This window comes from Ambystoma mexicanum, chromosome 13 (assembly GCF_040938575.1).
Source record: "Ambystoma mexicanum isolate Mex_15411 chromosome 13, UKY_AmexF1_1, whole genome shotgun sequence".
Lineage (NCBI taxonomy): Eukaryota > Metazoa > Chordata > Amphibia > Caudata > Ambystomatidae > Ambystoma > Ambystoma mexicanum.
The window spans coordinates 543877246-543899942 of record NC_090938.1 but is presented as its reverse complement, the minus strand read 5'-3'; the positions used below and the strand labels follow the sequence as shown (position 1 = coordinate 543899942).

Below are 22697 nucleotides of genomic sequence, written 5' to 3'. Positions count from 1 at the left end.
CCTGCCATGTGTGGTCCCGTTGGAGTGGGCAAATATCACATCGAAGGGGTTATTTGGCCTTCAAAACAAGGTGGGTTCTGGGGAAACTCTACCAGCACGAACACAGCCCATTGACTTGTTCTTTGGTTGATGGCCCCTGGGAGAGTCTCAACCAAGTCTTTAGCTCACTGTTCTTTTCACAGAGAAGAAATATCCCCACATATCAGTCTTTGTCCTGCCCAGGGGCAGTCCAGCACCGAAATGCTAGGCAATTCTCCTCTGAACAAGAGTACCACAGCAACCCCCATACACGTGTTTCAGCCTAGTTGGGCATCAGTGAGGTGAAGCTGTGTCTAAGAGCAGTGAGCAAGGGGTCTACGTCTGGAGTCATCTGGTAACTTAGGGTGAGACCCAATGTTACTTGGTATGCAAAACAGGGGGGGGGGGGGGTCTGGGAAACTCTACCGGGCAGGACAAAGACTGATATGCAGGGAAATGTCTTCTCTGTGAAAGGGATGGTGAGCTAAAGCCTTGGTAGTCTCTCCCAGGGGTTACTCACCCAAGAACAGGTCATTGGGCTGTGTTTGTGGTGGTAGACAGTCCCAGAAAAAAAGCCTTTCTTCTGCATTACACCTTTTTTGATACCGCCAAGTAATCCTAACATACCTAATGTGACTGCACGTTCTAAGGATGCATGGGCAGGGATTGGACCCGGGCCATACAGGGCAAAGTGCTTTGTCTGCAGGATAGTGCAATCATAAAGCATATTTACCGGAAAGGTCCTGAGGCAGTCGGAGTGAGCAATTCTGAACGTCTTCGAATGTCATCAATAGGGCTGAAGTCCAGAAAAAAGTGTTTCATTAACATGGGCACTGGGACTGAACGCATCCTAAAGTGAAATATGCAAATTTAATTCTACTGGCCTTTTTAAATGGGGGGGAAAATTCAAAATGGGAATGAGCATTGTCTTTCACAAAATCATACTCTGAAACATAACAGATTTTCCTAGAACACTGCTGGCAAAGTATAAAAGGCTTGCACCTTTTACTCCAAAATCTATATTGAAATATTGTATCGAAAGCAAAATACCAATATAAGACGTATGCTTAGACACTTTTATGTGGTTTGTGGCTTCAAATTCTGGTGGGTGTAAACTTGAACAAACAAGCTTTTTATTATAATTTGTTTGCATGCTGGCCTCAAAACACCCAAGGGGATGGACTTGGCAATATGAAGAAAGTGGACGGAACACTGTCAACCCACATGTAATGTCAACTTGTACCCTGAGAATCAGCAGTTCAGCAACCTCTCTTGCCACATCCATGGAACCGGGAAATCATCCCAACACTTGCCCTCTGATCTTTCCCCTCTTCACAACGTTTGGCTTTTAACAACTCTGTTTTATACATCAGGATTGAAAAGTACCCACATAATTGAAGTACTCCAACAATATAGGAATCCTTATAGAAATATGTTAAGCAAAAAGAGTGCACATGTTGCGTTTTCACCCCATCTTGAAGCCTACAAATACCAGAATGCAATTCCGCAAAAATATTAAAAAAATGGCCGATAGGCTGTCTTTCAAGAATTGATCATAACAAAAGATAACGTGACATGGTAAGCTTTTGCATTCTTTAACAAAGTCATGCTTAGTATGATGCCAGGGAAAAGTGACATTCTTCCAAAACAAATGCATTTATCCCACCAAATGTGGACATATAAAAACGATTGAAACTGTGCACAACTTTATTTTTAATTTTTCTTTTGTTGTAAACTTATTTTGTGGAAACTAGTTTTTCTGTATGTGCATTCAGTATCAAATGCACCTTTTCAAGCTCTTGTCCACCACAAGTTTTTTTAAAGTAATGGTCCATTTAAAGAGTGTGAATAAAGAAGTGAACACTGATGCACTGCGATGAGTGTGCTGCTTCCTCCTCCTGCTGTGTCTCGTGAGGGCGAGGCCTCATTCCCGTAGTAAACTTCCCCCAGCTGTCACTATAAACCTGGGAGTGTTTGTGTGGGGGGAGCAATGCAGGTTGTGACGGGTGACGGTAATGACAGTGCCATAATGAGGAAGCCAAACGAGGTAAGGTGGAAAAACTTTAGCCACAAGCTTTATTGTACATGAGCTATGGTGCAAAGAAAACCAACCAACAATAAAATCCAATGAAAACATAACTCAAATATTTTGGGGAACAGGGGATCATGTGGGTGGGGGCCCTACTGCCACGCAGGACCAACTCAAGGCTGATCCCTGCCGCCCATCATACAAAAAGCTTGTGACATTCTGTGGACCCAGCATGTGAGCTGTGTCCGGTTTGTCTTCTTTGTTTTATAATTGACATTCATACTGCGTTCTTCATACACAAGATGTCTCCATTGCTTCCCCAATGGCATTCCTGTCTTCCAAAGTTTCTTGAAATATACAGTCTTTGTTTGATAGACATTAACTCCTTTTTGGGATTGCCCTTCCCATTCCCCCGGAAGAGGCATTTTGCCTTTTTCCCCACTGCTGTGCACCTTTTTTCCTTGTTTTGAGGCATGTCGGCATTCCTTTTGCTCGATGATGCACTTATACATTTTTTTATCCTCATTGGTGGATTCTTGAGCTTCGGCTTACATCAAACTTAATTCAAGTTTGGCAACCTGTCATTGGTTTTTGGTTTAGTTTGGGGTTTGATTATTTACTTTGTTTTTTTTTGCTTTGAGGCATTTGCCTTTTTTGATTATTTGATGCCTTTTCCTCCTCGGTGGATGATTCCTGGGCTTTGGCTTTCACCAAACGTATCAAAGTTTGGCAACCTGCCCTTGTGATTCAGATATTTATTTAAATGTGATAACGTATTACTTTGAGCGTTCCCGTGAACCTATGTCCTTTTAATTGGTGCCTGAGGATTTTCTATTTTACAATTACTACCTGTCCACTTTGAGCACCATATTTAAATCAATAGTATAACTATTTACTGGGAGGGCGGGAGGTTTTAATTAATGTCCCGCAGCTCCAGTCGATGCAGGAGCAGGGGACAGGTGACTGGGGCTGCCTAGCCTTCACACAGATCTAGGCCAAAACTGGCCTTAAGGTAAGGCAGACCTCCCTTTGATACATCAAAGGCCCTTTGTCTCCATGTCTGTCCGGATGGGAGGGGGGGGCCTTTGTGAGGGGTTGGGGGCAGGGACTACCTGTTACCTGCCCCTGTCACCACCTTGCAGTTTGGGCGCCCAGGAGTCTGATTCCCTATTGTTTCTGGTGCCTAGTGGTCCACCCTAAACACCCGCGTGCTAAAAGGGGCAGCAGGTGCTGCCCATGTCCAGACCTACAGAGCCCATCTTAGGCCCCTGGGCCTTCCACCTCCGGAGGGCCAATGTGTATAAGTGTTTTAGTGTGGGAGAGTCCTGCAGGGTATGACGGGTGACAGTGCCATAATGAGGAGGCCCAACAAGAGGTAAGGTGGAAACTTTGGCCACAAGCTTTATTGTACATGACCTATGTTGCAAAGAAAACCAACAATGAAACCCAATGAAAACCTAACAAATATTTTGGGGATCAGGTGAGCGGGGACCCTAATCCCACGTAGGGCCAACTCTGGGCTGATCCTTGCCGCCACCCTGAGGGGGTGCTGCCTGGTGGCCCCTCGGGTCCCCCCCCCAAATAGGAAAACTAAGAACAGCCCCTCTCTGCCAATGTCCAGAAAATATCCCTTGTAATGATGCCCACCCCGTCACTGCAAAGTAAGGCTTTATTATGGACTGTGATCCCGTGCTTTATGAACTTCTTGAAAATAAGCAGAAATTGCCCAATGCTTTATTTAATTCATGCCTTGACATTTCTATCGCCTTGTTACTCAGCAGCTTGCAAATGTTGGAGCGGGATGATTTCAGACATGAGCTCTGTGTCTCCACACATGTGCAATGGTTCTGAGTGAGGAGTGGCGGGGTGGATGGAACTGTTAAATGAAGTCTTTCCTAATGTATTATTTTTTGTATACCCCACATTTCAATACCCCAATCCCTTTTTATTGCCTTCTCCTGTGGGCCCCCATCCATGCAGATGTTTCTGCACCTATCCTGAAGGAGCGAGACCCATATTCTGCTGGGTCCCATCCCACAGCCACCATGGGCTTATGTACAGCAGACCTTAACTGGAATCTGCCAAGACTGGACCAATTTGTCTCAAGAGTTGGCCACCCAAACTTGGACGTTTACCAAGGAATGCCGTGGTGCTACAGATGGGGGCAACAGTCTTGGATCAAGTTTTTTTCGCCATTTGTCTCTTTACCAAGTTTGATACATCCAGCCCCTCCTTAGAACCTGTATTTTTTGGATGCAATTCCGCTAATAATTCTATAGTTGATATTTATAGACTGGCTTCCTCACCCTTGCCAGTTCACCTTGTTTTAATATTTTTCTGCTTTGTGAGGCGTTTTACCTTTTTGGTTATTTATGCCTTTTCCTCCTTAGTGGTGCATAACTGAACTTCAGCTTTCATGAAACTTACCTCGAGTTTGGCAATCTGCCCCTGTGGTTTGGTTATTTAATTAAATGTAGTGAGGCACATTTGTTTCGCACATGCACCACTGCCATGTTGTCTGACCATGTGACCAGCTCCGTATTAATCAGCATGTTCCCTCATATGTAAAGTGCCATTCATATGGGGAATATTTCCAGCAAAGTAATGTTTTTGGTCCATCCTCTCTCCCGCCAGCTGGGGGTGGGGGGGGGCAGTGGTCTATGCACAATGTATTGCCAAAGCATATACCAAAAACCTTTGCGCCCCCCTGCAGCGTCGGTTAACAAAGCCCTTTAGGCAGTGTCATTTACAGGTTTGCACCATGTTACTTTTCCATTAAAGTTGTTAAGGAAAGCTTCCCATACAGCTAAGCCTTTTTGTACCTCTTTGCCCAGCCTTATGTGGTGATGCTGCTTCGTTGTCCCTCTCATTCTTATCTCAAGGCTCCTGTGGAAAAAAAGTGCCTTGTAGCATACTAGTTGCAAAGTTGAACTTCACGCTATTGACTGTATTTTGTGCTCCGGGACCCAAAACCGGCCCGTAGTCGGGGTTTGCCCAGAAGAACTTTATGACAAGATAGCAGCACCCGTGAGATGGATGGGGATGCAGATTTGGTGGGCAGTCATAATTTCGACAAAAAAATGTCGACAAAAAAATGTCGGAAAAAAAAATGTCGACTCGTTTTTTTTTATTATATATTTATTTTAGGGGTTCGGGAGTTAAAAAAAGGAAAAAATTTAAAAAAAATAAAAAAGGGTGGTTGGGGGAACCCCCATTTAAAAAAAAAAATGCATTGAAAAAAAGTCAGACATTTTTTTTTCGAAATTTTGACTTTCGACATTTTTGTTGTCGAAATTATCACTATAAACCGCAGATTTAATACTCCAACACCAATCAAGAAGGACAACTCGACTGTTTGGCAAAGGGAGTGCGTTTAATGACAAGTACAAAAAACGGGGAGTCGTGAATATCGGCAATGGTGCGATCTTCCTTCCTGTTTCAACTCCAATGAACTTCATAAAAATCCTAACATTTATACTAAAAACTTGTCATCCTTGACGTGTAACACTGAAAAGTTGACATGCAATACTATTGGTTAGGAAAAGGTAACCTTTACTATAGGTACTATATCGGTATATTGTAACGGAGTGAGGGGATTGGGAAAACACTGTCAGGTGGGCATCTAGGCCCTTCCTTCAAAATGACTACTGCAGACATTAAGTATGACATCCATTGGTTCAACTAACTATAGGACACTAGATTACTTGGTCCACTGTGATTGGGTTGCCATCACCCCATGCATAGTTTTTCACATTGCTTAGCAGCACGCAGAATGGTCGGCCAGGGGCAGGGTGCCCCACGACTCACCCGGTCTTCAATCAATCATCACTTTAGTGGCTATGTGTCAATTATTTTGCTGTGGTTGGCCTCGAGGCGGCATCTTCTGCCTAGATAACTTCTCCTGGCTCACAGCCATGCGTAGGAGGGGGGTCTTGCTCTGCTGGTCACGTGATTCAGACACCATGGATTTGCCTTTTCCTCAACAATGTGCATTGGATTTTATGTTCACCACCACCTGTCTTTGCCTTCTTATCTTGCCCCTTAGAAGCAGTGTATTCTGGTCCTTGCTTCAGTTAATTGTAGCTAATGCTCGTTCATTTTGATGGATACGACCTTCGTTCCCTAGCAGAGTTGCCTCTGCTGAGTTTCGTTTCTGCCGCTCAGCTCCTGATGTCGTTGAATGTGAAACCTTTCGCGAATGGCCTTTGTAATTTTTGTTGATTCTGCTTTTTGTGCAAAGTGGAAGTATACTTCATATAAAGTGCTTTATTTGAGTTAGATATGTATATGGCGCTTTCCGCACTATCCCTCTACTAAGCATAGCAAGCTGCATGATTCCCTTATCTTTCTTGCAGTTTCAAGCATATGTACACGTGTTAACTGGTCAAATATCTTTGCCATGCTTATAGCTTAAGCTTCTTTCATTTGACATTGCCTTCACACTAAGTCAGAGTTGCACAACTGATTTTGACAGAGGGCTGAAAGTACCTTACATGAGGGCTATAGTGGGCCGAAAAGTAAATGTGGGCTGGGCGGTAGGCGGGGCGTGGCAGGAAGCTTTTTCAACCCCAAATTTGCATTAAACGCATGGAAAAAATGTTTTTGAGGGGTAACAATTTTTATTTGCATTTCAAACTTTCATTTTGTACTACACATTTTCCATTGTTATAATTTATTTCTATTTAGTTATTGTATATTGTCTGTTTAATTAAATTATATATATTTTATTGACCCTTGATTGGACAGTCTGTTATTTTGGACTGCTATAGTTTGCTGTTTGGGTTGCCCAAGAGGAGTATGGCCTTCGTTGAGTCGGGTTTCCTCAAAAGCAAAGGATGTAAATCTCCTAACTGTGCCTGTTTTTGCTTTATTATTGGGTTCACTCTTGGAGTGCAACACTATGCCCCATGGCCCCCCTCACCCCCAACCCAACACTATGCCCCATGGCCCCCCTCACCCCAACCCAACACTATGCCCCATGGCCCCCCTCACCCCCAACCCAACACTATGCCCCATGCCCCCCTAACCAAGCACTATGCACCATGGCCCCCCTCACTCCCAACCAAGCACTATGCCCCATGGCCCCCCTCACTCCCAACCAAACACTATGCCCCATGGAAAAAGAACACCTTTTTGGAGGTGTACCGTTTTATTTGTATTTAAAACTTATATTTTGTACTATACATTTCCCCAAATCATACAGGATGAAACGGTGAACCAGACATAGTTGATCAGTGAGAAACATTGCAGCGTTTCTCAGCTGTCAGTTTCTGTATCTCGGGCTCCAGTGAGGTTGTTCCTACTCTCAGGATAGCATGGAGATGTTGGTCAGTTAGTCTTGTCCTTAGGCTGGATTTATGTAGTTTCATTTGTGAAAACTTGCTCACAAATGTACTGCCAACATAGATACCATCTTTAATGCTTCCTGTGACAGATTGGGGAATTGAGCAGTGTCCAGAGACTGATAGAAGACTAATAAAGGCATCTCTCTGTGCTTATTTTTGAGGGCACTACAGCACTGAAATTCAATCAGTTCCAGTTGAAGTTCAGGTGGCACATGTTCAACATCAACAGAGAAAGGGTCTGCAAAAAGTTTAAGAGGCTCGCTGGGATTTGAATTGTGAGAAACGATTCTCAAACATTTTGCAGTTCCTTCAGGACCTTCACATGCCGATACCATCCTACATACTTGTCATGGGGGAAACCTCTGCACATGCGGGGTAGTGTACCAGCATCCCTTTCTCCAGTTGGGCTGTCAGAAGCCTTCACTTTATTTCAAAGGCACAAACTGCCTCAAACCGATCCGATATTAGATTTTGGCTTCCTTGCCACTTTAAATTTTAAATCATTGAAATGGCCTGTCAGGTCAGTCAGAAAAGCAAAGTCAGCTACCCAGTCAATATCTTGCATGACTGAAGTGTCCATTCCCTTCTCAACAAGGAATGCTTTTATTTTGTGCTGTAAAGCAAAGAACCGCTTCAGCACATTGCCACGACTGTGTGATATAGGACATCACCATAACCCGCCTTTAACTCTTCTAAAAACGCCTGAAACAATCAGTGACTTAAAGAGCGTGAACCGACAAAATTAACCGTTTTCACAACAAAGTCCATCACTTCAGTGAATTTCAAATGTTTTGCACATAATGCCTCCTGGTGGATGATGCAGTGATAATTTTTTTTAATGGACAGCCTTCTCGCCCAAGTGCCTTTTCAAGCAGCCAATAAACCCATTTTGCTCCCCAACCATGGCTGGCGCCCCTTCACTTGTCACGCCTACCAAAGCATCCCATGGCACATTTAAATCATCAATGACTTTTTGAAAGGCATTAAAAATGTCAGCACCAGTAGTCCTGCCATGCAAAGATACCAGGGAAGCCAGTTCCTGAAATACTTTGCATTGATTATCGACCCCCGAATGAAAATTAAGAGTTGGGCTGTGTCACTTGCATCTGTGCTCATCAAGGGCAGCTGAAAAGAACTTGACATCCTTACACCGCATTTTCAGTTGGCTGTAACAATTGTCAGCCATGTCTACAATACGCCGCTGGATACTTCTATGTGAAAGGGGAACATTTGTAAAAGCATCTTTTTTTTTTCTTTACCTTTACACACTGCCTCGCAAATCTCCATCAGGCAGTCTTTATCCCCATCTGTGAAAGGACGTGCTGACCTTGAAATAAGCTGTGCAACCTTATAACTCGCAAAGGTGGCACATTCAGATTCTTTTTTTTTCTGGGCAAAAACACCCTGTGCTTAGTCAGCTGTGTTTTTTAGCTCCCCAACTTTCTTAATTCTCGCTCCACCCCCCCCCCCCCCCCTGCAAATCCTTATATTGTGACTGTTTTGTTTCACAATGGTGGCAGATATTATATTTCTTGGACTGCAACTCAGCACACACACTCAAACATGCGCCCATACAGACCAGAACCCCCGACCCCTCAAATCAGCATACAAACTAGCAAGCATGCACACATACAGACCCTGCATCTCAACATACACCGCACTTACACTCAAACATTCATACACACACGAAACCCCCTCCCCACCCCAACATACACAACACAAACCTACAGCAAAACAGACCCGACACAAACAGACCACTTAACGGAGACGTGGTGGAAGGCAGGTAAGCTGGAACGCTGGCGAGGTACTGGAATCGTACTACGGCTGGCGTGGTCCAAGGCTGAAATGCCTTCCGGCATCAAGCCTTATGGACCACGCCAGCCGTAGTGCTAGCACCATTGGTGCAGCACACACGCACTACGTGGCTCGTAGGAGCGACGTGGTGCGTATGTGCTGAGCCAATGAGGGCCAGTGTTTTGTCCGGCCCGGAAGACAGACTTTCCTAATGGAGGGCGGCCGATGCTGCTTGCGGGCTGCCCTCCATTAGGAAAGTCTTTGTGCCTCGCTGGCCGGACAAAACGGCATAGCGGGCCGTATGTTGTGCACCCATGATGCAATAAGTTCACGATATCCTTACTCATGGCGTTTCGTCTGTCATTCTCTGGTCGTCGGTTCTTCTATAGGTGAGTCAGTCCGGGTTCTCGTGACATCACCATTCGTCAACCATTAGGAGCTTTTTGGTTTCTTCAGGGTCTGTATTTCGACTCTTTATTTCGTTTTATTGGCTGATATGGCTTCCTCAATGGATACCTTACTGTCCATGGTTTCCTTGGTACTGGTACTTCAATAGGTACTGGACAGAGCCCCACTGCGGCTGTTTTCTGGTTTATTTGCTGATCATATGTCACATATCTTGGTGTGAACGTTCCTGGTACTTCAAAATGGACGGTTGGAGTGCAGGCTGCATTTGGGACCTCCTCTACAATTTCTTTAAGGGTTGCTTTATTTTTACCTGTCATTCATTTTGCTAGCCCCTATTAAGTCATCTACTTTATATTTGGGTAGTCGGCACATCCTTTTGAGCAGAGTGTAAGGAGGAACCGATGATTACCTGGGAGACCGACAACGCACAGAGGACGGACAGACATGAGGGGCTGCACAGCAAGGGAGCCCGGCACGATGGCAACAATGAAAAACGATTAGAAAACGCTGCGCATGTTAGGCATAGCGGCGTCTGCAGGACCCGTTACTCACCGTGCAATGGATCCAAGCCGTGGGGGGGCAATCTTTATGGATTCTGCAGGCCGGACTCTTCCAGCACATGTGCTACATTGGTGTCTGCACTTACTTTTTTCTCCCCAACTGCAAGAGCCTTTTTCATAATTCCAGCAATATGAGGTGGTGCTGCACCTTGGCGTGCCCGAGTTACAGGTGCCTGCTTGCCCTTGGGTTTGTTGCCCGGTTCTCTGCCCCCCGAAAGGGGTGCTTTGTTTTATGTTGGGATGAACTGCCTCTCTGGTATCTGTGCGAGTTGCGTTGCCTGTAATTCCCCTTCACTTATTCTGTTACTCGTGCTCTTTATTATTTTGTGTATTGGGAGCAGAGTTCTCATTTAAGACATAAAACATGTACAGTTCGGGATCTTCTTCCTCCCACCCCAGGTCAGGGAATCTTTGCATCTCTTTTCTGAATTCCCTGTCATAATTCAGCCAGGATTCTCCCCAAATGTATTGTGGATTTCCAAGATCCTGTGATGGTAGGCAATCAGCGCTGTGCCTTCCTCGGGGCATTTCTCTAAAATGATTGTAGGATTTGAAATGCTGCTTCCCAATTCTGTATATTTTCAATCTTGGCCTCCTTGCTCTTTGACATTCTCTTGCTCTCTTGTCGGTCTTCACAATGTCAAGACCCATTTCTTAATATTCCAACAGAGAATATTTCTATAAAACGTTTTGGCCACATTTAAAAAATGTACGCTCAATATGCCATGCAATAGTCTTCTTCACGCTCATTCACATTTTTCCCTGCTGTGCACCTCCCATATTTAGTCATCTTAAGCCCTGGTGACTCATTCTTGTTACTAGGCCGAACCCATGCATAGAGGTGGCCTGATCATCCTCACTCCCACATTCAGACCTCACGTCGGAGCTGTCACACTCGCTGCTGGAGCTGCTAGAGTCCTCACTGTGCCTTTTCTTCTTTTTCCCAGCACCCACATCTTTGTGACATTTAAAAATGGGTCTATCATTGGCCCCATCATTTTGCACAGTACCGGATTTTTCTTTTTTTTTTAAATGTTTTGTTTTATTTTTTTTGCTGCCGGGGTGGATATCTGCTGTGGCTGTCATGCTGCAGACATGACGGCGCCTTTACTTCTTGCCCTGTGGGTCTTGCTCAGCTGGTTCCTCTTCCTCGCTGTCCTCCTTTTGTTGCTTCGTCTGCTTCCCTGCTGGCCGCTGCTAGTTCCACCTTTTTCTGGACCAAATCAATGCCATGCATAGCTTCCTTGGCCCTCTCAAAAAGCAACTTTTCCTTCATAATGAGCGCGTCAGCCATCCTTGTTCCTTTCTGGGCTTTCTATGAAGAAAATGTCTGTGCTAGGGGCCTTGCTCTGGGGGTGTTACACCTTTTGTCTCACTAATGGAGTTTTCATATATATTTGTCTACAGGGATGGTGCAATCCTGGCACACTGTAAACCACTGGCAGCTTTTCCCACTTTTGCCATGCATTTTTATTGAAGTGCAGTGAATATCGGGCCTCCTGTAATGCCTGGGTGTCCTAGCTCGGTGCCGTCTTCCTTCCAAAAGGTGTTTGTTATAAACACTATTTCGCCTTGGCGCCCAAAACACGGTGTCAAGTCACCGTTGTCCCCCCTTCACACTGCTTGGGCTTCCTGCCCCCGTTATTTGGATTGTGGCAGCTGGAGCGCGAGTCCCGTCCTCGTGGCGCTTAGTATTTGTAGGGCTTGCCCCCTTTTCACCTTCAGTCCTTGTCGTATGCGATCCAATTAAATTGGAAAACTGGGTTGGGCGGTGGAATGGGGTGGATTTATGGGTTTCTAGCTATTTTTTGCGCACCAGGCCCCAAAGTTAGTTGGCTCCCCCTCAGAGCTGTGCACTGACCTGACGCTGCCCCCCCCCTCCCCGTCCCATGCCCCTGGTCTGCTCCGTGTCGTCCTGCTTCCAATGTGTGCACTGATCGTAGCAGGGCTAACCCCTACTCCTTGGCCCCTTGCATCATATTGGTAAAATCATAACATCTCCCGCTTGCTTGCCCCAATGATGGAGTCAAACATTCTGAAAGTTGGAAACATATATAACATTTTATTTGGAAAAACATATGGTCGCATAATTTGGAGGCATCTTATGAGGGCGGCCCCCCATCCCTGCTCAGGTCTTATGACTGCCTGGCACCAACCATGGTCCTTAGCCGGGTGGCTCCGCCAATCCCGCCTTACTAAAGTCCCTTGTCCAAAAGCCTGTGAGCCATCTCACACCTATCCGTTCTTGCGAGAACGGCCCGCCCTGGATTCCACTGCCAGTTCAGTCATTCCTCCAGAGAGTATGGAGCGAATAAGGCCACTGCATCGGTTGTTGAGGAGTCCCAACCGTCCCTATTGGAATCAGCGCCCGTGTCACCCCATCCTGCCTGAAGCAGCCAGTGGTTGTAGCTCACGGACCAGACCGCAGCGTGCCTCCTTCTCTAGGACCGCCCTCGTAACTCTGCCCCCACACCAAATTCCTCTTCCTGCTAATCCTCACCAATCCCTATTTACACCCAGTTCTTGCCATCAGTCCCCATAGTCCTAAATTGAAATGGCCCATCCCGTGCTCTGAAAGATGCACTCCATCTGCTGCAAAATCTATTGGTTTCCCTTCACATAATTCCAGGTGTCTGACAAAAACCAGCCCTTCCTGCTTCATGAAGCGCTCCAAGCTCTTGTTCACCCTCCTCCTAGACCTTTCCATTGCAGCGTTGGACTCTGCTCCCCGCCATACTTTCCTTGGATCAGCTCAGACCAAGCTATTTCCGTTGCAGGCAGCATTCTTGCTAAGATCCTAATGCCCTCCTGCATTACTCTCAATAATCTGCCCCTTCCCAAGTCTGCAAGGTCATTCCCCCCAAGGTGCACTACCAACAACCTTGGGGGGGGGGGGCCCCCTCTTGGTGATCTGCCTGCGCAGCGCGGGGAGAAGTGAGTGCCAGCGCATGCCTGGGGTGCCTAGCCACACCAGCTCGGTGTCCCGAAAACCCAAATTGGCCCCCCGCACCGGCTTCGTGATGGCTCATTTTTCTGCTCTGCTGATAAACGAGTGGCCAATTATCCAGACGGTACTCCCAGCTGCAATAAATCAAAAATTGCATAGTTGTTACAACCTTTGACCCTTCCTACACCCCAGACCCACCCACCCCCATTCTGTTGTCCCCTTGGGGCCTGACCTATTCCACTGAAGGGGCTGGGTTGTCCTGCCCACCTGGGCGAATGTACAGTTTATACCTGTTGGATTGCCATCTACCCAACCTCTGGATCGCTGAGCCGTGCATCCCAGCTTGAAATGCTGTAGTTGCTGCGCCTATCCGGAAGCCATGCGTGGACCATCCTTGCCCATGACACCCTGCTTTTTTGAAAGCCACGGCCAGTACCTTCCGGAATTGGAACATTGTCAGTGGAGACCCGTCCCTGTGTATTAAGAGGTACTTCCCACCGGCTGGCCTCATTGTCATGTAGTGGGACAGTAGCCAAGTGGGGCAGCTGGACTGTTCCGCTGCCCTTCGCAATTTGATTGAGGCGCCCTTCCCGGCCTGATCGGTCTTTGATCTCCTGACCTTCACCATGAGGCCATCCTCTGTGAATGTGACATCCCCTGGAGCCTGTGCCCGCCCAGAGTCATCAGCCTTCCCTGTTGCCACCAATTCACTCACCCGGAGGGCCCCAAAAAATGCCAATGCAAATGCCGCCCTGAAGAGCCCGAGCTCAAAAACGTCTATGCATACCCCTTCCAGTTCCCTAAGTAACTTCCCCAGCACTTCAAAGTTAATGGGCTTACGTACATCCTTCCTGCACCCTTCCAGTTTCCCCCAGCCTTTGACTGCTGCCCTTATTGAGAATTCCTTAGTTGGGTCCCCCTCTCCTTTCAGTTTGGAATGGAACGCTACAGCGGCTAAATGGCTTGTGACCCAGCTCCTGCTCTGCCCCTGGTTGTGTGCCCACAGCACGAACCGCTCTACCTGTGCTGTAAGACCCAAGTTTGTATGTCCCTCTTCCTGAATCACCCTTACAAACTTACTGTAGCCTTTCTGATAAATGGACCGCACTCCTGGTGAGCGCGACTGCTCCCCAAGTTTCCAGAGCGTCGGGTCCACGACATCAGGTGCCACCACTCCTGCATGAACTCTGTGCCCTTGGGTGGGCCTTCCGGAATCTCTCCCACTGAAAACGAGAGAGCGTCAGCAGCCACATTCACAATTCCTGGTCCATGTCTCGCCCTAAATTCAATATTCTGGTACAAGCACACTTCCACAAGTTTCCTTAGCATCCCCAGAACCACCGGGCATGAAGCGGACTGTAAGTTGATGGCCTGGACCACTGCTTTGTTGTCCGACCAAAAACGGACGTCCTGTTGCACAACTCACCTGGCCACAACAGGAAGGCTATCACGATTGGGAACAGCTCTAGCGCCATAATGTTCCCCAACCTCCCTTTCTTTCTCCATTGTGTTTGCCACCTCTGCGCACACCAGTGTGTGCCCAAGATCACACCAAACCCTTCCTTTCCCGAGGCGTCTGAGTACATTTGCAACTCACTGCTGGTAACCCATGCGTCCCGCCAAAGGCTTACCCCGTTGAAGCCCTTCAGAAACCCCCACATGACTAGGTCCTCGAGTGCGGCGCTCAGCCTGATGTGGTGGTGTTCGTTGGTCACCGCCGCTGTGGCTCTTGCTAACCTCGTGGCAAACATCCTTCCCGCCGGAACCACCCTGGCTGCAAAGTTGAGTTTCCCAAGCAGCTGTTGCACTTGACCCAAAGTTGTCTTTTCTTTTGCTAGAACACTGGAAATCAACTCCATTAGCCCTTCCACCTTTTCTGTTGGTAACCTGCATGTGCCTTTGCAAGTATCAATTTCTATGCCTAGAAATGTGAGGACATGGACTGGGGTTTGTGTTTTCTCTTTGGCTAGGGGTATCCCCAATTCTTTCATTAGAACCTGAAAGGATGCTAATGCCGATCTGCAGTCCTCAGTACCCTCCCTACCAATAAACAAAAAATCATCCAGGTAATGTATGATTGCCCCCCCCCCCCCCCCCTGGTTCTTTTTCTTTTGCTGCCCATTCCAAAAAGGAGCTGAATTGTTCAAAGCAGGCACATGAAACAGCACATCCCATTGGCATGCACCTGTCAAAGAAAAATTGGCCTTCCCATTTGAATCCCAACAAATGAAAGCTATCAGGATGGACTGGTAGGAGCCTGAAAGCAGACTCAATGTCGACCTTTGCCAACCATGCCCTTCTTCCCATCTGGTCCAGTAGCTCCATTGCTTTGTCAAAGGAAGCATATGTAACGGAGCAATAATCAGGGTCCAGCCAATCATTCACAGAATCCCCATCTGGGTAAGACAGGTGGTGAATCAACCTGTACTTACCTTGCCCTTTTTTAGGGACAACCCCCAATGGGGACACAATGAAGTTAGGGAGGGGAGCCACCCTAAATGGACCCGCTATTCTCCAATGCTTTTTCTTTGGCCAGTTTTTCGCTCACAATCCCTGGTAGCTTGTCTGCTGAATGTAGGTTCCTAGCCCCTCGTGAAGTCAGGTGTCCTTCGTAAGGGATCCTAAAACCTTCCTTGAAACCCTGAGATCAACTTTCCTTCGCCAATTTTTGGGTATTCCGTTAGCCATTGTTGTAATGTTGTCATTTTTATGGGTGAGGGTCCCTTCCCCCCAGCTCCCCTCATTGGGTGCTCTTACCTCGGCCCCTGCCCCCTGGACCCCTGATAGCATGAAGAGGCGGGGTGGGACCCTTTGCATTTTTCACAGGCATGTGCAAATATACATTCGCGGCCGAAGCGGCAGTACCCTGCATTAAAACCCCTGCACGTGCCCTTGGCTGTCACCCCCCGAGGTGCCCCTGCCGCTCCCCCGTGCCCTCGGTCTGCTCCCGCCGTCTCTCCCCCTGCCCCTCTGCCTGCTCCGAAAGGGCTGCCAAGCTTCCCTCTTGTCCTCGTTGTACCTACCTGACCCGGACATGGTAGTATCTCTGATTGGCTCGCTGGACCTCTCCTGGCCACCCATGAATGCGAACCAACCCTCTGTGTCCTTCTGGGCCCAAGACATTGAGGGCAAATCCTCCATCTTATGCCTGAAACCCCTATCATAATCTATCCAACCCGTCGTCCCATATGTCTTATGCTCTGCCACTATGGTACCCCTGTAATTCCATAGGTCAGTCCCTTGTTCTGGGAACTTTTCCATCACTGTAGCATGCAGAGAGAAGGCCTTTGACCAGTTGTCAATGGTTTCCTCCGGCGTGTACCGTTTTTGCCTCTTTTTCTCCTCTTTTGATACATTAACATCTGGGCCCTCATTTTCAGATGTCAGCTTAGAAAATATGTCAAAGTAATCCCTCGCCCATATCCGTTCATTTACCTGTTTATGAATGTACCAAGACAACGTACTTCTCCCTGTCAGTACTGGGGCTATTGTTACCAATGGCACCCCACCGCTTACAGTGGATGTCCCAGCACCCAAGGAAGTCACTGGTAGTGCCACCCTATTGGACCCCAGGGAACCCGCGGGCGGCCCCTCTGGTGGTATTACCCCTGCTGCTTGCGGTATCCCATTGGCTGGTGCCCCTATCCCGCTGACCTGCCCTGGGAGTCCTACCTGTGCCCCTGCGACTGCAGCCGGCCCTGTTGGTTGCCCCCAGACGGCAAGTGGGCCCACCCCATTCCCCACTTGAGGTGCCACTGGTACCTGTCCTAACCGGAGCATCATCTGGTCCATGAATGTAGTCATTTCCAATTTCGCCCACTCCATGGTCTGCCTGCTTACCTCAGGCTGTGCAACCTTCTGGGGGAAGTCCCCGTGTTCGCTACCGGCCCCACAGGACCAGTGTTTACCAATGCTGCTGGCTGAATCCCCTGGCTTGCCCCATGTGCCTGGTCCGTACCTGTGCTTGGGGAAATTTCTGTTGTGGGCAGCGGAATAGAGACATTTGGAGACACATTCACTACAGTGTTATGCTCCTTACCCTTTTGCTTCCTGGGCGCGCACTTTCTCTTGGTGGGAGTGGGTGTCACTACCTCTGGCCCCGTTGGAGGTACCCCTGTGTCCGGTGATCCAGTTGGTGCTGATCCTTCCAGAGACTGCTCCACCATTCTTTTCGCCCATTCCGCACCTTTATTTCGGACCCTTTCCTGGAACCATGCCACCATCTGGGCCTCTTCCTGGCTCTCATAGGACCTTCCACTGTCAGAAGTGCCCTCCCCACTGTCGAACAAACTTGGTGATCCCAGGCTGGACATGTTGTCCCTGAGCAAGAAAGCAAACACAATAGTGCAACCAGAGTTTGTCGATTAATATAATGTTGACCAGTTTTGTCTCTTTAAAACCCTTTTGCGCTACTCCTTATGGAGAACCATGTTATTGCTACCCCCGTTTAATGCCAGTGCCGTGGCCCTTCCCTAATGCCAGTTGTCCCTCCGGCCCTTGTTCACATTACCTGTGGCAGTCAATTGGCTGCCTTTTTCAGTTGCTAGCCACTTCCAGCCCCCAGTAGGCCCCCTTCCTTACCACAGATCTTTTCCTTCTTCCTTCTAACAAACCACCTCTGGTGCCGTACCTCGAAGATATTCGCTGTGATCTGTAAACATACACATAATTTGTTAATATTGTCCTTTGGACTAAGCCATATGCGTGCCCCCGATTCCTTGTACATTGCATGCACACTTTGGCACAGTACCCCACGGACGCCCCAAAGGGGGGGTGAAAAAGATGTCCTAACATCTCGCCGTGCAGGTCTAATATTGTATTGCTGTGTGCATGAATCCCCCCACGTCCGCCATCCCCGAAGTATGCTTTACAATGCTCAAGCAGGTCAACATTTGTGTATATGCGCGTTATAAATTCCTTTCTTGGAATAACCGGAAAACTTATGAAAAAAGTTATTAATTTCCTCTTCTTTATCAAGATAATATGAAAACAAACAGTTCCTTCCCCATGAACCTTGCATTTGCCCCCACTCAGTACGCACTCATGTGTAAGTACGTTATAAGTTCCTTCTTAGATTATCTGAAAAGCCATGGAAAATACACCTTACCCGTGGTGAAACTAATCGTACTTCTTTTAAACTGGTGTGCCTGCTGCTTGGTAATAAACCTTGCCCGCGCACCAATCCGTACATACTTGTGCATAGGCTCGTTATAAATTCCTTTCATTCCACAAGCGTCCCTGAGCGTCACCTTTATTTCGCTAGTGCCCTTCCACTCATGATGATTGATGCGCTGACCCACACCTCCATGGCCGTTGGTAACCCTTGTGTGTCTGCGCGCCAGAAATGCCTCTCCGTAGAGCTTCCGAGGAAGCAGACAGTGCCCCAGATCCTCGTACTTTAAGTTTGCTCGCACTATGGCGAAAAGTTCATTGCCTCGCCCCCATTGTTTTACCAATCAGCTTGCATAATGGCGGAAAAAATTCCCCGCATCCACCCCTCCCTACAAAAGGACCGAAATGGTGCATTACTCCGGTGGACCCTCCTGCTCACAAAGCACAAACTCACAACGTGCTGGAAGAAACTTTTCCTCTGACCACAAACCCTCGAAACCCAAACGAAGTGCAAAGAATGCTCGCCAGCTGCCCTCGGGACCAGCTTGGTGCGCATCTGCCTTCCTAATTAAGCATTCGCAGCCCAGCGCGCCTGCCGCCAGTGATGCCGTTTCAGCTGGGAACATCCCCTATGGTTCCGGGCCAGTGCCTGCAGTACACGCCCAATTTTCCGGCTACCGCCTGCCTTAATGGCCCCACTGCCCTCCTTTGTACGGCGTCCCCACGGCCAGCGTGGCTCTCCACAGCTTACATAATGTGCTCACTGTCTATTACCACTTGACGCGACAATCATCCCCTGCACGTCCATTCCAATGTGGAACAATCAGGAACAAAGACCCTGCTTCCGGTGAATGCCGCCACCGAAAGCAACAAAAAAGGGGGGGGGGGCACACTTGTGCAAATAAGATGGCCTCTCGGCGCCCATTCCCCGCGTGCTCATGGCTGCTGCCAAGCGCCACATCATAGCACTTTTTAAAAACTGCTATGCCAACATCCCCTTCGATCACTGCATCATAGCAAACACTTTGCATACACAAATCACATTGCCACCTTAAATCAAAAATCCACCCGTTCGGAGACGGGCCCATCCGATGTCCCATAAAACAGACAACCATCCGTGCGCAGCCTTCTCGCCCAAGTGCCTTTTCAAGCAGCCAATAAACCCATTTTGCTCCCCAACCATGGCTGGCGCCCCTTCACTTGTCACGCCTACCAAAGCATCCCATGGCACATTTAAATCATCAATGACTTTTTGAAAGGCATTAAAAATGTCAGCACCAGTAGTCCTGCCATGCAAAGATACCAGGGAAGCCAGATCCTGAAATACTTTTCATTGATTATCGACCCCCGAATGAAAATTAAGAGTTGGGCTGTGTCACTTGCATCTGTGCTCCTCAAGGGCAGATGAAAAGAACTTGACATCCTTACACCGCATTTTCAGTTGGCTGTAACAATTGTCAGCCATGTCTACAATACGCCGCTGGATACTTCTATGTGAAAGGGGAACATTTGTAAAAGCATCTTTTTTTTTTTTCTTTACACACTGCCTCGCAAATCTCCATCAGGCAGTCTTTATCCCCATCTGTGAAAGGACGTGCTGACCTTGAAATAAGCTGTGCAACCTTATAACTCGCAAAGGTGGCACATTCAGATTCTTTTTTTTTCTGGGCAAAAACACCCTGTTGCTTAGTCAGCTGTGTTTTTTTGCTCCCCAGCTTTAATTCTCGCTCCCCCCGTGCAAATCCTTATATTGTGAATGTTTTGTTTCACAATGGTGGCAGATATTATATTTCTTGGACTGCAACTCAGCACACACACTCAAACATGCACCCATACAGACCAGAACCCCCGACCCCTCAAATCAGCATACAAACTAGCAAGCATGCACACATACAGACCCTGCATCTCAACATACACCGCACTTACACTCAAACATTCATACACACCCGAAACCCCCTCCTCACCCCAACATACACAACACAAACCTACAGCAAAACAGACCCGACACAAACAGACCACTTAACGGAGACGTGGTGGAAGGCAGGTAAGCTGGAACGCTGGCGAGTTACTGGAATCGTACTACGGCTGGCGTGGTCCAAGGCTGAAATGCCTTCCGGCATCAAGCCTTATGGACCACGCCAGCCGTAGTGCTGGCACTCCATTGGTGCAGCACACACGCACTACGTGGCTCGTAGGAGCGACGTGGTGCGTATGTGCTGAGCCAATGAGGGCCAGTGTTTTGTCCAGCCCGGAAGACAGACTTTCCTAATGGAGGGCGGCCGATGCTGCTTGCGGGCTGCCCTGCATTAGGAAAGTCTTTGTGCCTCGCGGGCCGGACAAAACGGCATGGCGGGCCGTATGTTGTGCACCCATGATGCAATAAGTTCACGATATCCTTACTCATGGCGTTTCGTCTGTCATTCTCTGGTCGTCGGTTCTTCTATAGGTGAGTCAGTCCGGGTTCTCGTGACATCACCATTCGTCATCCATTAGGAGCTTTTTGGTTTCTTCAGGGTCTGTATTTAGACTCTTTATTTCGTTTTATTGGCTGATATGGCTTCCTCAATGTATACCTTACTGTCCATGGTTTCCTTGGTACTGGTACTTCAATAGGCATCGTTCTTCTGATAGGTACTGGACAGAGCCCCACTGCGGCTGTTTTCTGGTTTATTTGCTGATCATATGTCACATATCTTGGTGTGAACGTTCCTGGTACTTCAAAATGGACGGTTGGAGTGCGGGCTGCATTTGGGACCTCCTCTACAATTTCTTTAAGGGTTGCTTTATTTTTACCTGTCATTCATTTTGCTAGCCCCTATTAAGTCATCTACTTTATCTTTGGGTAGTCGGCACATCCCTTTGAGCAGAGTGTAAGGAGGAACCAATGATTACCTGGGAGACTGACAACGCACAGAGGACGGACAGACATGAGGGGCTGCACAGCAAGGGAGCCCGGCACGATGGCAACAATGAAAAACGATTAGAAAACGCTGCGCATGTTGGGCATAGCGGCATCTGCAGGACCCGTTACTCACCGTGCAATGGATCCAAGCCGAACGGGGCAGGGGGGGGGGGGGGGCAACCTTTATGGATTCTGCAGGCCGGACTCTTCCAGCACATGTGCTACATTGGTGTCTGCACTTACTTTTTTCTCCCCAACTGCAAGAGCCTTTTTCATAATTCCAGCAATATGAGGTGGTGCTACACCTTGGCGTGCCCGAGTTACAGGTGCCTGCTTGCCCTTGGGTTTGTTGCCCGGTTCTCTGCCATCCCCCCGGGGCAGTCCTCCGAAAGGGGTGCTTTGTTTTATGTTGGGATGAACTGCCTCTCTGGTATCTGTGCGAGTTGCGGTGCCTGTAATTCCCCTTCACTTATTCTGTTACTCGTGCTCTTTATTATTTTGTGTATTGGGAGCAGAGTTCTCATTTAAGACATAAAACATGTACAGTTCGGGATCTTCTTCCTCCCACCCCAGGTCAGGGAATCTTTGCATCTCTTTTCTGAATTCCCTGTCATAATTCAGCCAGGATTCTCCCCAAATGTATTGTGGATTTCCAAGATCCTGTGATGGTAGGCAATCAGCGCTGTGCCTTCCTCGGGGCATTTCTCTAAAATGATTGTAGGATTTGAAATGCTGCTTCCCAATTCTGTATATTTTCAATCTTGGCCTCCTTTCTCTTTGACATTCTCTTGCTCTATTGTCGGTCTTCACAATGTCAAGACCCATTTCTTAATATTCCATAATATCTATGAAACGTTTTTCATAAAACGTTATGAAACGTTTTGGCCACATTTAAAAAATGTGCGCTCAATATGCCATGCAATAGTCTTCTTCACGCTCATTCACATTTTTCCCTGCTGTGCGCCTCCCATATTTGGTCATCTTAAGCCCTGGTGACTCATTCTTGTTACTAGGCCGAACCCATGCATAGAGGTGGCCTGATCATCCTCACTCCCACATTCAGACCTCACGTCGGAGCTGTCACACTCTCTGCTGGAGCTGCTAGAGTCCTCACTATGCCTTTTCTTCTTTTTCCCAGCACCCACATCTTTGTGACATTTAAAAATGGGTCTAACATTGGCCCCATCATTTTGCACAGTACCGGATTTTGCTTTTTTTAAAATGTTGTTTTATTTTTTTTGCTGCCGGGGTGGATATCTGCTGTGGCTGTCATGCTGCAGACATGACGGCGCCTTTACTTCTTGCCCTGTGGGTCTTGCTCAGCTGGTTCCTCTTCCTCGCTGTCCTCATTTTGTTGCTTCGTCTGCTTCCCTGCTGGCCGCTGCTAGTTCCACCTTTTTCTGGACCAAATCAATGCCATGCATAGCCTCCTTGGCCCACTCAAAAAGCAACTTTTCCTTCAGGATGAGCGCGTCAGCCATCCTTGTTCCTTTCTGGGCTTTCTATGAAGAAAATGTCTGTGCTAGGGGCCTTGCTCTGGGGGTGTTACACCTTTTGTCTCACTAATGGAGTTTTCATATAT

The 22697-nt window shown here is 47.8% G+C and overlaps 1 protein-coding gene across 2 annotated transcripts in view; it reads left to right on the top strand.

Moving 5' to 3' along the window:
• GRN (granulin precursor) overlaps nucleotides 1–22697 on the top strand; it is a 906558-nt gene that overhangs the window by 123446 nt on the left and 760415 nt on the right. The gene's annotated exons all lie outside the window — the stretch shown is intronic.